Here is a 15,582-nt window from a genome sequence, read left to right as displayed (position 1 = left end):
TGAGAGTAGCCACAAATTTCCCTCCATCCAGCATTCCCCCATGTCTCCCGATAAAAATGTCACCTCACTTGTGTGGGTAGGCCTAGTGCCCATGGCAGAAATGCCCCAAAACAGTAGGGGGACATTTCAAAATGATCAATTACAAAACTACCTGTTTTTGCGGGGGAGGGCACCTGCGTATTTGATCCTGGGCTCAGCAGCTATCTAGGGAAACCTACCAAACCCAGACATTTCTCAAAACTAGACGCCACAGGGAGTCCAGGGAGGTGTGACTATCGTGGATCTCCCAGTGTTTTCTTACCAGGAATCGTCAGCAAACCTCAAATTTAGCTAAAAAATCACATTTCCCCCACATTTCTGTGTGAGATCACAACACCAGCACAAATTTCCTACCACCCAACGTTTTCCTCAGTCTCTCAATAAAAATGATACCTCACTTTTGTAGGTGGGCCTAGTGCTTGTGACAGGGAAGAGCCAAAAACATGTTGAAATTGAGGGGGAACCAAAGCGGGACCAAAAGGGCAGTTTGAAAAAAAACATTTTTAGTCTGACAAGTGGGGAGAAGTTTTATCAGTATAGATGTGATAATGATGGGTGGTAGGAATTTTGTGAATTCCTGCAGATTCCAGAAGGTTCCATCAGACAAATGTGGGGAAAATGTGTGATTTCAAGCAAAGTTGGAGGTTTGAAGGGCACTGTGGGTAAAAAATGGCACAGGGTGCATGTGAAGCACACTACCCTGGACTCACCCAGATGTTTAGTTTTCAGATGTGTCTAGGTCTTGTAGATTTTTCTAGATGGCAGCGTCCCAAAGCCCAAAAAATGCAGCCTCACCATTCCAAGTGGGACGATTTTGAGAGTTAGCCAATCTCTCATGACCCAAACGTAAAATCAAAACCCCAAATAATCAAATATCTTGTTGCTTGCAGTTGGGATACGATTTTTTAGTGTGCGGGGGATAGCTAAAAGACTGGTACCCCCTACAGTTTGGGTGTGGGCATAACCATGCCCCTGCTTGTTGGCAGCCACCACCCTACTATTTTTTTTTTTTATATATTCCCTGGCATCTAGTAGGCTCTCTGCCCCTCACGAGGAGTTGATCAGGGGTAATTGCCCAATCTGCCCATCGCTGGGCAGAACAACTTTGTCCCCATTTATTTGGGGATGTGGTTAAAAACAAATCTTCCTTGGAGTCTAGTGGGCTTTCTGCCCCCCCCCCTTGGAGGCAGATGGGCCTTACAAAAATAAGGCGATCTGCCCCAAGGAGGGCAGAAATTGCCAACAGTAATGTGCCCCCATGGGGAGCGACTCTTGCCAAAGGGGCTGCCCCCCCCAAACAAAACACACACCAGCCCCTGGGGCCTAAGTGGTTCCTGCCCCCTTTGGGGGTGGATGGGTTTAATAGAAATGGGCCGATATGCCCCAAGGGGGACAGAAATGACCTAAAATAAAATTTCCCCCCAGGGGAGCGACCCTTTCCTAAGGGGTCGCTCCCCATCTGTAAAAAATAAAAATCCCTGGTGTCTAGTGGTTTCTGCCCCCCCTTGGGGACATATTGGCCTAATAACTGTAGGCCGATCTGTCCCTAAGGGGGGCAGAAATGGACTAAAATAAAATTGCCCCCCAGGTGAGTGACCTTTGCTTAAAAAATTTTTTTTTTTAAAAAGATCCCTGGTGCCTAGTGGTTTCTGACCCCCTTGGGGGCAGATCAGCCTAATTAAAATAGTCCTATCTGCTCCCAAGGGGGGCAGAAATGGCCTAAAATAAAATTGTCCCCCAGGGGAGCAACCCTTGACTAAGGGGTCCCTCCTCTTGAGTGAAACTGGTGTTTAAAAAATCCATGGTGTCCATTGGTTTCTGCCCCAGGGGCAGATTGGCCTAATAAAAATGGGCCGATCTGCCCCTAAGGGGGGCAGAAATGGCACAAAATTAATTTGGCCCCCAGGGGACCCTCGCCTAAGGGGGCGCTGCCCTCCATTAAAAAAAAAAAAAAAATCCCTGGTGTCTAGAGGTTTCTGTCCCCCCGGGTGCAGATGGGCCTAATTAATACAGGCCAATCAGCCCTCATGGGCGGCAGAAATAGCCTAAAACATAATTGTCCCCCCAAGGGGAGCGACCCTTGCCCAAGGGGTCGCTCTCCTTATTTATCAACAAACAAACAAAAAAGCCCTGGTGCCTAGTGGCATTCCTGCAGCACGATCGCTATGTGATTGTGCTGCACGAATGCTCAGAGAGGCATGAAAAGGAAAGAAGAAGCCAATCAATCAATCAATTCCGCTTTATTTCGGTAAAAACATACCATAAAAGCACATAAACAAAACAGTTGAAACAAGATAAAATATTAAAAGAGCGATCAAAATCCTTTGACTAAGACAAATAAAATACAATATGATTTAAAGGACTCTAGTGTATACAATAGTTGCTTTAAAACAAAATAGCACTGTTGTAGCTAATTTCCATAAAATATGCATAAATATGTAATTAACCAAAGTACAAGGCCCCTTACAAAGGATACTCAACATTATAAATGACAGTTTAAAAAATGTAAGTCTAAGATATCTGCTTTAAAACAATATAGGACCGTTGTAGCTAATTTCCATAAAATTTACATAAATATGTAAATAGCCAAAGTACATAAACCCCTTGCAAAAGGTACTCAACATTCTGAATGAGTTTAAAAATGTAAGTCTAAGATACCAAAAGGCTTCCAGAAATCATTCTAGAGAGCATGCCACTAGCACATTAGGGTCTGATTTACAAATCCTGAGAGCTATTAGCCTGTTCCTAAAACCCATAGATTTACAAAGAGGTACAATCCAGCGGGGCCTCTGCTTGGAGTACGCTGGGCAATGAAAAAGGACATGGGTGGGACATTCAGCCATCCCACAGCCCACTGGGCATAAATTGGAGAGGCTATCAAACTTCAGCCATCTATAAGTTAAACTGCGTAGGGGGAGTGACCCTGATCTAAATCTAACATAAAGTGCTCATGCAAATGGGGATAGAATTGCATCCATATAATGCTCAAACTCATAGTGACATTTAAACAATAAAACATTGTTTGTCATGCAAGAGGTGGGCACTTCTGATAATTTATCTACCTGTACATTAAGCCAATACACATCCTTCACAACCTGAGTAGCATTTTTTGGGAGAGTAAAAGGGTCTGTCCAGTAATTTCTCAGCCCGAGTTTGGTAAGAGTATTCTCAACGTAATTGCACCACCTAACTTTTTTTGTAGTACGTGTAGTCATCAGTTCGCTCAACCAGGCTCGGTACAGAATGTAAGTATCCGCTGTCCAAATTCAAATCCAATATAATAATGGCCTTAGGGCGGCGATATGTGCAATGGATTGAAGCTTCAGATCCATCCGGATCGGCAGTGTGGGGGAACTGGTGGGTACTTAAAGTAACATTTTTATAAAATAATTTTCCGCTCTTTCCAGATCCTCCAAATTGAAAAAATCCCATAGCTCTGCACCATATAGTGCTTCCCCTCTTGCTTGGGCTTTATAAATTTCCATAGCAGGAGTAATGGCAAATCTGAGGACCTGGCCGCATATCTCAAGATGCCCCCCCGATTTCTGTTTTAAACTCATAAGGGACTTTGAGAGATGGGCCTGCCATTTATGTGAATCCTCCAGCTTAATTCCCAGATATACAAAATCATTGACTCTTTCTAGTGCCTCATCCTGCAAATGTATGCATTTCCTCATTTTGTGTTTTGTATCCCCAAATACCATGTACTTGGTTTTAGATGTATTAATTACCAAGCCATGGTTGTTGCAGAAACCCATAAACTTCTCGAGCAAATTAGAAAGCCCATGAGCAGTTTGAGATAGTAACAGGGTATCATCTGCAAATAAAAAACAAGGGGTCTTAACCCCACCTAATCTGGGAGCATCATTGTCACAGTCCAAGAGATAAGGAATACACGTATTAATGAATAGGAGAAAGAGAGTAGGGGCCAACACACACCCCTGTCCCACCCCTCTGCGTATAGGGATCTCAGTTGTCAACTCCCCTTTTGTCCCCCATCGGATTTTGGCATAATTCTCAGAGTACAAATCTTTAATTAAGTTTAGAATGGGGCTCAGCACTCCCACCCTACTCATGACCTCCCACAGCTTACAGCGTGGAACAAGATCAAAGGCAGACTTAATATCTACGAAAGCCACAAAAAGCTTCCCTGCGTCCACGTCCACCATCTTCCATTTGATAGTAAGAAAGTGAAAGATCTGACCAACTGTACTTACTTTTTGCCTAAAACCCGCCTGTAAGTGAGTAAGAGCTTGATTTTCCTCTATCCACTCTTTAAGCCTACCTAATACCTGGTAGCAAAAAATCTTTTGTAAGTTGTCCAGAAGGCTAATTGGTCTGTAATTTCCAGGAACACCCTTCTCCCCTTTTTTATATATGGGAACGATAATTGCTCCCCTCCAAGTCCGAGGATAGATTTCACTTGTCAGGATGGCATTTGATACCCTATTGACATATGGACCCCAATAGTCGAGTCCGATTTAAACATGACTGAGGGTATGCCATCTAACCCAGGTGCCTTTCCTGATTTTTGGGCCCTGATGGCAATCTCGGTTTCCTTCAAAGTAAAAGGGCTCAAACTGGTTGTCGAAGAAAAGTCATGCATAAGTTTGACATCATTAGCAATAGAGCAATCGGCCTTATCTCTGTACAACTCAATAAAGTAACTAGACCATGTTTCCGGAGAAATATGACAATCAGGTTTAGGGTTCTCATTGAGACCATTTCTGGACTCCAAGGACCAAAAGTGTTTCAAATTTGAGTCCCTGGCAGCCAGAACTAATTCTTGCCATGACAACTCTTCCCAGTGAATTTTGGTGGACTTGAGAGTGGATGTATAATCACACCTTGCGTGTGTTATCTTACATCTATCTTTTGATCTTATTGCTTTTTTGAGAGAGTTCTTCGCCTCTCTACATGCCTTATCGAACCACCTATGGCGAGAATGGGCTTCTAAGTGAATATTCTCCCGGTTAGTTTTAAAAAATAGCTTCTTAAGGGCCGAGAAAAGATCTAAATGCAAACCTCGCTCGGAGTATATGAGGAGGAACCGTCAAATAACGAGTGGGTCGATACTAGGGCACACAATTTTCCCCATAATTTATGAGAGTTTCTAAACAGCTCCCATTTCACAGCACGCTTATTGGAGGACACCTCCAAGGCAACAGGAGCTTCATGATTTAATTGCACATCTAACCTTGTAAAAAGCTGCCTGTCACATGTTATCAGGAGAGGGGCATGGTCACTATTATGTTGGTTTCCCACCTTTACATCTCTGATAAGGTGCCAGATCCTCATGTTAATAAGTACAAGATCTAAAATGCTGCTATAGGACTCTCTAAAGAATATAGGCTTTGCAGGGGTATCTGAAGGAAAACGCCCATTTCCTGGGCGGAGACCATAAGTTATCATGAGGTCAAAAATCTGGAGAGCCCTGTTACTAATTTTTTAGATTTTTCATCTGGGTCGAGTAGGAGGGGATGTTCCAAATTGAGTCTTCTAACTGTGTAACCTCAGAAAACACTAAGGCCCTAATTCTAACCCCGGCGGTCTTCGACCGCCGGGGCGAGGGTCGGCGGGAGCACCGCCGACAGGCCGGCGGTGCCCCGCAGGGCATTCTGACCGCGGCGCTTTGGCCGCGGTCAGAAAGGGTAAACCGGCGGTCTCCCGCCGGTTTACCGCTGCCCTTAGAATCCCCCATGGCGGCGCAGCTTGCTGCGCCGCCATGGGGGATTCTGACACCCCCTACCGCCATCCTGTTCCTGGCGGTTCGCCCGCCAGGAACAGGAGGGCGGTAGGGGGTGCCGCGGGGCCCCTGGGGGCCCCTGCCGTGCCCATGCCAATGGCATGGGCACGGCAGGGGCCCCCGTAAGAGGGCCCCGCAAAGTATTTCAGTGTCTGCCTTGCAGACACTGAAATACGCGACGGGTGCAACTGCACCCGTCGCACCTTCCCACTCCGCCGGCTCGATTACGAGCCGGCATCCTCGTGGGAAGGGAGTTTTTCCCTGGGCTGGCGGGCGGTCTTTTGGAGACCGCCCGCCAGCCCAGGGAAAAACTCATAATACCCTCCGCCGTCTTCTAACCGCGGAGCGGTATAATGGGGGCGGAATTCTGGCGGGCGGCCTCCGCCGCCCGCCAGAATCAGAATGACCCCCTAAGTTAGGCTCAAGCAACATGTTAAAATCACCTGCTATAATAATGTGGTGCGATGGATAAATGTCCAAAATAAAGTGATTAACATCTGAATAGTGCTAGACATTCGACTAGGGTGATCCGGTCCGTTGTAGATGTTAATACACAAAACTGGTAAGCCTTGGTTAGATTGTATCGATATTGCCAATACATAAGACAAATCCACGTGAATTTCCTTAGCACTACCCACCTCGGAAATTCTTAGCCAGATGATGAGACCACCCGCTGCTCTACCAGCAGGTGACGATTTAGCCTCTTTACAAAATGAATAAAACCCCTGTCTATACACATTTGAGGTAGCCCAGGTTTCCTGAAACAAACAGATTTTGAATTAGTCTATGTTCTCCCCCAATAGCCATCATCTAATTTGTTGCGGATTCCAGCCACATTCCACGACAATAACTACATCGATGAAGACTCATGGTAACGAAGGCCCTCCTGAGAATTGACATGAATGCATGACTTTACAGGGCTCTCTGCAGGATTAAAAAATGCAATAGTGTTCCCTGAAAGAGGCGGTTCCAGATCAGAGATGTCAAGCAGTTGGAGTGTGGCATTGGGAGGGGATATTTTAACACCAGCTCATGTGGGTTAGGCCTCCCAGTTGGAGAATCAAAATCCTTTGCTAAAGGCACACAAGATATTTCTTCGCCGAGAACTGAGGGCCCAGATCCCTTGTTAGATTACCTAATGTTCGGAATAGATGGTAATTTCTTCACCAGGGAGCTGTTTGCAGGCCCACTACTACTAAGGTAAATGTCCTATCCATTCCGCATGGTATTCCGGGCTTCCATGGATAACAGGTCCTTTACCAAGTGTGGACTGGCTAATGTTAGTTTTATAAAATCCCAGTGGCCTGGCTTACCACTAAATCGGACAGCCGATACTATGTCCGAATGGATAACAGAGCCACATTGCCTGGTGTGGCGTAGCCAGTGATAGGATTTATTTATTAATGAAAATTTGCCTTCCCATGTTAGGGGGTAAAGGGTGTAACTTGCACATATAGATTGGGTGACCTTTGCTAATACGGCTCGAATGGTTATGAGCAATAGTCGAATCCCATTCCAATTTCGCTTGTGATCGATGCCCCAAAGATACTTCTTAAAGACCCCTGGAATGTGGTGCGTTAACAGGCTTAGTTGGAGGAACTCACAGGGCATAAGCATAGCTCTTAGAGGGGCAAACACCACTTGGGTTTATGACTTTTCCTTGTGTTGAAGGGGCCCGGACGTTCGGAGAAGTCACCCCATCCTCGTGAGTATGAGTAAGGTCCCTCCTCAGGCTAATAGATCTAAAGGTGTGTAACACTTATGCTATTAATAGCTTCAGCTCTCCCACTTCATCTTTTAGATAGATAAAAAGAGAAGCCTGATCCTCCTGAGACAAGTGTTTTGGGGCTCTGAAAGAGTGTTGGTTAGCAAATCGCAAAGTTGAAGGAGGACTTCCTTGGTCAAGCATATGGTCCTGATATTCCAAAGGTGAGAAGCGATTGGAGCAAGGGATATCATAAACAATCTCACTATCTAACCTGGGAGTATTGCAATGAGGTAAGGTAAGTGTTGGGGGATTTGTATTCGTGCTACCAGCCTGGGGTGCCAAAGCAGACAGGGAATCTCCATTAGCTTGAATACTGCTCTTGCTGGGAAGTCTGGAAGAAAGAGAGGGGATAAGGGTACCATTTTCTAAGCCCTTTCTCGGTTTTTATTCCTTTTTATTTAGAATAGATTCAACCTCTTCAATCAGAGCCTTTCATTTCCTTTTCATGCCTCTCTGACCTCCCTTGCCCCCTTACAGAGGAGAAACTAATACGTTATGAAGACATGCTTCCAGCACAATGGAGGCGACCTCTGATGAGGTCAGCGCCCGATTGCGTGCTGACATCATCAGACATCACTGGGGGGGGGGCGGGGTACCAGGGGAAGCGCTTCCTCTGCCATTCCTGCCCAGGGGATGGAGGGTGGGAGTCCCACAGGGGGAGAACTAGCACTCCCTCCGTGGGCCGGTGCCAGGACGTAACAGTTACATCCTAAGCACAGGAGCGCTTTGCCGTGGGACGTAACCATTACGTCCCCATCAGAGAAGCGGTTAATAATATGTGTATTCAATTTCATTAAATGTAAATCAACATTGTCAAGCTATGTGGCACCAATTTATTAAATATACAATGCAATCTATTGTAGGAAATGTGAAAACTAAACACATTACCGCAAATACGAAATGCGAAAACATTGTGCAACATCAAGCATCAAAATAGGCTACATCACTGTTTGCAGTCATAAAGCAGATTAAGCCAAACCCTCGTACTGGCACGAGCAAGGTCAAAGGTTCATTCAAGGATCTAGCAGAGTAAGAAACACGAAAGGGTCATCTGTAAAAGGCCAACTCATGTCTGACCTACCTGCAGGTAGTTACAACATTAGCATATGAGCCCTCGACACACTCTCCATGCCTGCAAACAGATCGCAGACTGATTAGATACTAGTCACATAACTGAATTAGGCCAAAGCACACAGGTGAGCAATTTGCAATGGGTGCAAGGAAGAAACCAAAATCGAAACACTCCGGAGTCGCAGACCCACAATGCTGTCAGCACACACTTCAAATAAATAACTTTTACAAAAGAGTGAGCAATGTCTTAACCTAAAAATTAAGGGTTATGGGGTCACATTGTTTCAAATGTTTTCTGTGTTCATCTGTAAACTTGTAAGTTATGTATTGTTAATCATGTGTAATAAAGTATTGTACTGATTTGTATATAAGGGTCTGTCTGCGATCAGGCATTTGAGGAACTCTGTAGAGGCATGTTGTGCAGGGCTGAGGTGCAGTTCACTGTGTTTTTCTCCCTGTCGCAACAGTTAGTAAATACTGTCTTTGAAACTGCCAAGAAGAATCTGCATGGTAATTTCTGAGTCAAGAGAGGGTATTCGTTCACCCCACAACAAATCAATGACCCCAACCCTTCTCCTTTTCCAATCACAGATATAGAAAACTCCACAAACACATAAAAAGTGGTACAGCGCATACAATCATTGCACAGCAATGCCTCCACCCGTATTGACAGAGATCCATTCTGGGAAGCAGAGGGGGAGGAGTGTGTCAACAGTTACTGGCGTAAATGGTCCCAAATGTCTTGTGGCCAGGAAGAGGACAGCAGCAGTTCAGCATACTGTGTCTATTGTTCATTACAGTAAATAAGATCTGTAAGCCAGTCCTTGAATTTGGGTGCTCGCCCACTTCCGCAGCAACAGGGAACACATCCCTAAGCTAGTAATAGGGATAATGCCACATATCTTCTGTAAGCAACATCCACATCTTACACATGTCCAAGGAATGCCATCTGAGGGGATAGCAAGAGGTCAACTTCTATCAACTTCTATCATGAGGAAGAGTGCAATGCGAACCTCCTGCCAGTAGGACTGAACCGGGCCACAGGACCAATCCAAGTGCAGTAAATCAGCTCTGGCCACTCCGCATCTATCACATGCATCATCTGGCCTGAGCCCAGATCTAAGCAGGCGGCAGGTTTATAGAATGCCCTGTGGAGGAACTTATAACGAATAATGTGAAGTCTGCACCTGGATGTTATCTGTTCCCTCTGTGCACAACAATACTTCCACTGCTCACCCTTTGGGGACTCTGCCAGGTCTAGTTCCCACTAAAATCCCTCCCATCCCCAATAACCTCGGGATTCAGCCTGCGCAGAGCGATAAAATATGGAAACCAAATGACATGTATTAGCGGTTTGAAGCAGGCTGTGAAGGTTGGCAAATATGGGGGACTCAGCAGGAAAGTTCAAAGTTATAGCCCTGACATTGTCTTTCAGCCAAATCTATGTAAAAACCTCCAGAGGGGAAGCAAGTTTTCCCCCCACAAAATTAGCCTGTGAAATAAAGAGACCATCACAGTATAGATCTCCCCAGGAGGTGATACCATGCCTTCTGAGCTGAAGGCTGCACAGAGACTCATGGGTGACTGGCAGTAAAGGGTGGTAGGCGAGCAGAATCAGTGGAGAGTACATGAGCATCTTACCCACCCTATCCCATACTCAGTTCCATGGACTTGAAGTAAAAGCCACAATGGACACATTGATAGAAGGAGTACAAGACAAAGTCACCAGAAAGGAGGATGAGGAGATCAGAGCCATATGAGCTTGCTCAACAGGTCAAGTGTGGACCTATACCAGTGGACAGTGTGATGTGCTTCAGCACACAAATAGTAAAGTTCCATGTCAGGGGCTTTAAACGCCGACTCAGCAAAGGGCAAGGTGATGCATTGTTGTCTCCCCGACCATGCTCAACTGTGTTTTCAGTGTCTGAAGAAATGGGCAGTTCAGGAGTATGGGGATATTGAAGAATAGATTTGAATTTAGTCAGAGAGTCCATTTTTGTATTAGGACTATGCGGCCAGCTATTGACAGCAGGAGAGATAGTGAGCGAGCGATGTGATCAGTGAGCTAAGAAAGGGCTGTGCCTTAATTGGAACGTATCACTTCTTCTCTGTCAGGGTAAATGACAATGCCCACGTATTTAAGTTTAGACTGATACCACTGAAGCAGAAAATCTGGAGTGAAGGGTACAGTTGCCGAAGTAAAGGGAAATAGGTGAGATTTTCCTCAGTTAATCTGAACACCCACTAGTTGCCGGAACTGGGCATTATCTTGCAGAATATCATTTCATGTTGCGAAAATAGAGAGTCATATAATCTGCATAGAGGGAGATCAAAAGATGGTGACTAGCGCAATGCAGGGCATGGGCATGATAGTGCTGTCTCAACTCAGCAGCTAGGGGCTCGATTGCTAGGGCAAAAAGCAAAGGGGAAAAAGGACATCCCTGCCGTATACATTGGGTAATTTCGAGAGGGGAAGACCACACTGTTGATGCACACCCTAGTAACAGGATAGAAAAAGGAGTGCAATCCCGAACAGAAAGGTATGGGGGATCCCCATTCTACACACAACAGCCATCAAGAAATCCCATTTGATAGCACTGAAGGCTTTAGTAGCTTCTAAAAATACCACCACTGCGGCCAAGTCTGGGTCAATATCCTGTAGTATTGCGAATAGTGTTCTCAAACTGCATGAGGTGGAATGCCCAGGACTGAAGCCTGATTGGTCTGCATGTACCAGGAATGACATAAGGGGGGACAGCCGGTTGGTAACCACCTTAGCTAAGATTTTAACATTACAGTTGATCAAAGATAGTGGCCTATAAGACTCACATTAGTCTGATGGCTTATATGCTTTAAGTAGCATAATAATCAGGGCTTCTCACTTGGAAGAGGGGGAGCTGTCCCTCTCTCTTAGCTTCTTGAAAAACAGATAGCAACACCAGTGCCAAAAGGTCCAAATAGGTCTTGTAGAATGCCTCTGGTAGGCCGTTAGGTCCTGGCGCCGTCCAAAATTGCAACTACTGTATTACCTCCCTGACTTTGTCAAGAGTGATATATTGAGCAAGGAATTTGCACTGTACATCACTCAGCCAGCCCTGCACCATATTTTCCAGGTATGAGTCCATCTCAATGGGATCCTCAATCCGCGAGGCATGGATAGATTTATAGTAGGACGTAAAGATCTGATGTATATTAGGAGTACCCATATGTAGCTGATCCCTCTGATCTCTAACACTCAAAATATTGTTAGCAACTACTGGGTGCCTAATCATAGTTGCCAGGGTCTTACCTAGGTGTCCGCCCACTCCATACAGGTGCACTGTAGCATATTTACCACAAAACAGACACTCTCTGTTAGATGGCTTGTGAAACTCTGACAGTATTGTCTTCAACTGCTGGGCCTGCATCTGCCAAGTTTCTAATCACTTGAGTTTCCTCTCCAATCTAGCCAAATGCTCTTGCAGGGAACGCAGCACACCCCTGCTCCTGGCAAGGCAAATACCATGGATGGCAACCTTAAAGGCCTTACAAATTGTGCCAACCAAAGTCACCAAGCCAGCATTCCCTGTAAAAAATTCAGAGATGTCCTGCCTAATCTCTTCCTTGAATTGACGGTCTAAGAGCGTGCATAGGAATAGGCGCCAGTTAGTACTCATGGGGGATAGCGTTGGTATAGACACCGTAAGTAACACTGGGGAATGGTCAGAATAGGTACATGCTAGATGGGTGTCTACCCACACCTAAGACCCCACTACACGAGAAGCCAATCAATCATTCAAGGGGAAGCAACTCCTTAGGACCCCATGGTAAAATGTGCTTTCCCTGATGTGTGGGTGGTGTAATCTCCATATATCTAGCAGGTCATGGTCCCCTAATGATGTCCTGGAGGTGGCAGGAGGCCTGGTTGCAAGAGGTGAATGGCACATGCAAATGATTTATATCTGCGGTGAGCACAGTATTAAAGTCACCCTCCGACAGTAGCAGAGACGGCCTGAAAGAAACAACTAGGCCCCACAGACAGTGAAAAAAAAAGCAGGATCATCTGAGTTGGGTTCATAGTAATTTACAATGGTAATAGTGTGGGAGAACAATTTTCCCCACATAATTGTGTGTCGGCCTTGGGTTTCATCTGGGAGCCCAGCCAACCATACGGGCACGCCTATAGATCACCTTGACTGTCCCATAGGCACAAGAGGAAAGGTAGGAAAATACTCTGTGGGAAACCCATTTCCCTGCAAAGCACGTGCCATCAGAAGGGACCAAACAGGCCTCTTGTAATACGTCTATATGGATGCTATGCCTATCCAAATATGACAAAATGTGTTGGTGCTTACGCAGGTCTCCCAACCCACAAATGTTCCCAGTGATGCATTTGTAGGGCGAATGCAGGAAAGGTTTGAATGTCTCAACTTATCATGGTGAGTTTAATGCGTCAACAGGGAAGGGGAGCAGGCTCATAACAGGTAACGAGCCAGTAGCCATAGGGTGGTAGGACTGTAAAACACAGAAAAGAGCATATCCATCATAGCATTATGATAGAACTCCCTCCCAACACTGATGGCCTAAACCCATCAGGAATATGCTGTCACCCACCCTATAGAACCCAAAATTAAACATTGGAAAATAGTATGTCATGTTAATCAAGTATGCAAAGAACAAAGAAAATAAATCAAACAACTTCATTGAGTGGTATCCTGCAGGGTACAGCCAGAGAGTCAATGGGAGTCATCCTCGTCAAGCTGACAGCATCCGCAGGAGCCATGCGAGTCCTCACTGAGCTGGATTAGGGAATACAACAGCGACATCAAAATGGAAAAAGAGTGGTCTTTAGGGGAATACATAAACAACATCTGAATGAGAATGGTCTGGCGGTTTGTGGTCCTGAAAGGATCAACACTCAGAGGTGGAATGAAAACAATGGTTACCCATCCTCAGCACTTGGAGAAGAGGCATGCAATGAAGTGACAAGGGACTTCAGAATTGGGTCACACTTAGGGTGTTTCTGTAGAAAATCAGAGGTATGCTGAGTATTAGTGAAGAAGTGTTCCTTATCCTGCACTGAACTATGAAGGCAGGCAGGGCACACCATGGCGTATGGAATGGAGGACTGTCTCAGCTTCTACTTGATTGGAAGGAACTTGTGATGTGCTTCCTCAACTGCCGCTGTGTGTTCTGAGAAAATAATAACTTCATTGCTTTTAAAATGTAGAGAGTGTTTCTTATTAGCAGGGTAAAAGGGAAGCATCACGGTCACAGAAAATTAGGAGTCTGGCAACTCTCGGGCATGCCGCAGCTCCCGGAGCAGGTGGGGCAGCTAAGGTGCAGTTCGCACATTCAACAACGAGAAGCTTCAAGAAGTAATCGGCACCAAACCGGGTAATGAGCATCTTCTCCCCATAGTCTTCCATCCTTCCTGTATTGGCTGGCTCCGGCATGCCCAAAATACAGAAATTATTATGGTGGGACTGTGCCTCTAAGTCTTTGTTTTTTGCCACAATAACCTTGCCGGCCTTCTCCATTTTAAGCAGTGTGTCACCCCAGGAGCAAACAGTATCTTCAACCATGAGATGCGTTGCTCAGTCTCCTGAAGTAGTTTATCATGCTTCTCTAATTTGCATGTAATGGAATCCACCCTGCAGCACACTGGGTCCCTTTTAGTTTTGATGGAGGTCAAGCTTTGCTGCATCGTTACTAAGGTGATTTTCATGTTGGTTGAGTGGATGGGCGTGTCCAAGGATGGGTGTGCAGCATCTGTTTTTTTCAGTTCCAGCTTCAGCATTCCGCAGAGCCGGGCAGGAGCAAAAATAGAATTTAGTTGACGGCCGTCAATTTTTCACTTCATGATACAGAAGGTGGATTGCCAGGAGGGTCAGGCAAGTAGGGGTAAGAGAGGCAATGCGCTTTAGTGGGTGGGGCATGACTGGTGGCAGTGTTAGACACAAAATTCTGATGAGATTGAGAGTCAGTTGACAGATAAAGTCCAACCTCGCCACTCTTGAGAACACAGGTAGAGACACAGGAAAGAACTGGTAGATCAGGAGCTTTAACAAGTATGTAGCAGGCAGGAAGACAAGATGTGTTGATGCCCCAAATCCACTTTTGTGAGCAAAACCACAGCTCGGGAACCACACAGCAGAGACCTAACTTGGGGGGGGGATTGCACTGCTAGGCTTACACCACGCCTCAAGTAGGGCCCCACTTCACCTTAAAATAGAGCTGTCTTCCACCTGACACTCTGATGAGCTTTCAGGGGGTGGCTTGACAGTGGGGCAAGCTGCCGCAAAACAGGAAAGCACCACCACTGGGCCCAGATCACTTGCTGTCGACCACCAAGTCTCCAGGGCCACAAGGCAACAATCACAGCAGGCAGCGGCTAGCTCAGGGGCCAAACTGGGCCAGCTGCAGTGGGCCAGCAGTGTCAAAGGGGAGCCCACCCTGCAGGGTCACACAGTTCTCTCAGGGTGACAGGATGATGGCGGATAATGTCCCGCACTGCAGGAGCCTCACAAGAGTGCATCCCTCTTGCACACCGGTTCTCTGGCACACCTAACCCATTGCCCATCTTTGTGCATGTTTTGTGTTGATGGCATACACTCTAACTCAGAGCAAAGGCTGCCTCTAGCCAGAATTAAAAAGTAGGCAATCATCTTTTTGGTAAAATGTAGCTATTCATTCCCCATATGAATAGGCATGGGCATGGTGAGGTTATTTAAGAGAGATCTAACATGGCAATAGCTGTATCATAAAAACAAAAGTGAAAAAGAGAAGGGGGGACTGGGAGGATTAACTGGTCCAGTGCATGCGCTCCCAATATTTACTATAGAAAAAATGAGTGCACAATTCCAAACAAGTGGAGGGTGTTTGAAACTCTCAACACGGGCACACACTCCTTCGGAAACAATAGACCTCATGCATCATCATCGGGCTCTGCTCGACGCCAGACTGACACTCCAAAGTT

Source organism: Pleurodeles waltl, chromosome 11 (assembly GCF_031143425.1).
Source record: "Pleurodeles waltl isolate 20211129_DDA chromosome 11, aPleWal1.hap1.20221129, whole genome shotgun sequence".
Lineage (NCBI taxonomy): Eukaryota > Metazoa > Chordata > Amphibia > Caudata > Salamandridae > Pleurodeles > Pleurodeles waltl.
Note: the sequence above shows the minus strand (reverse complement) of the source record.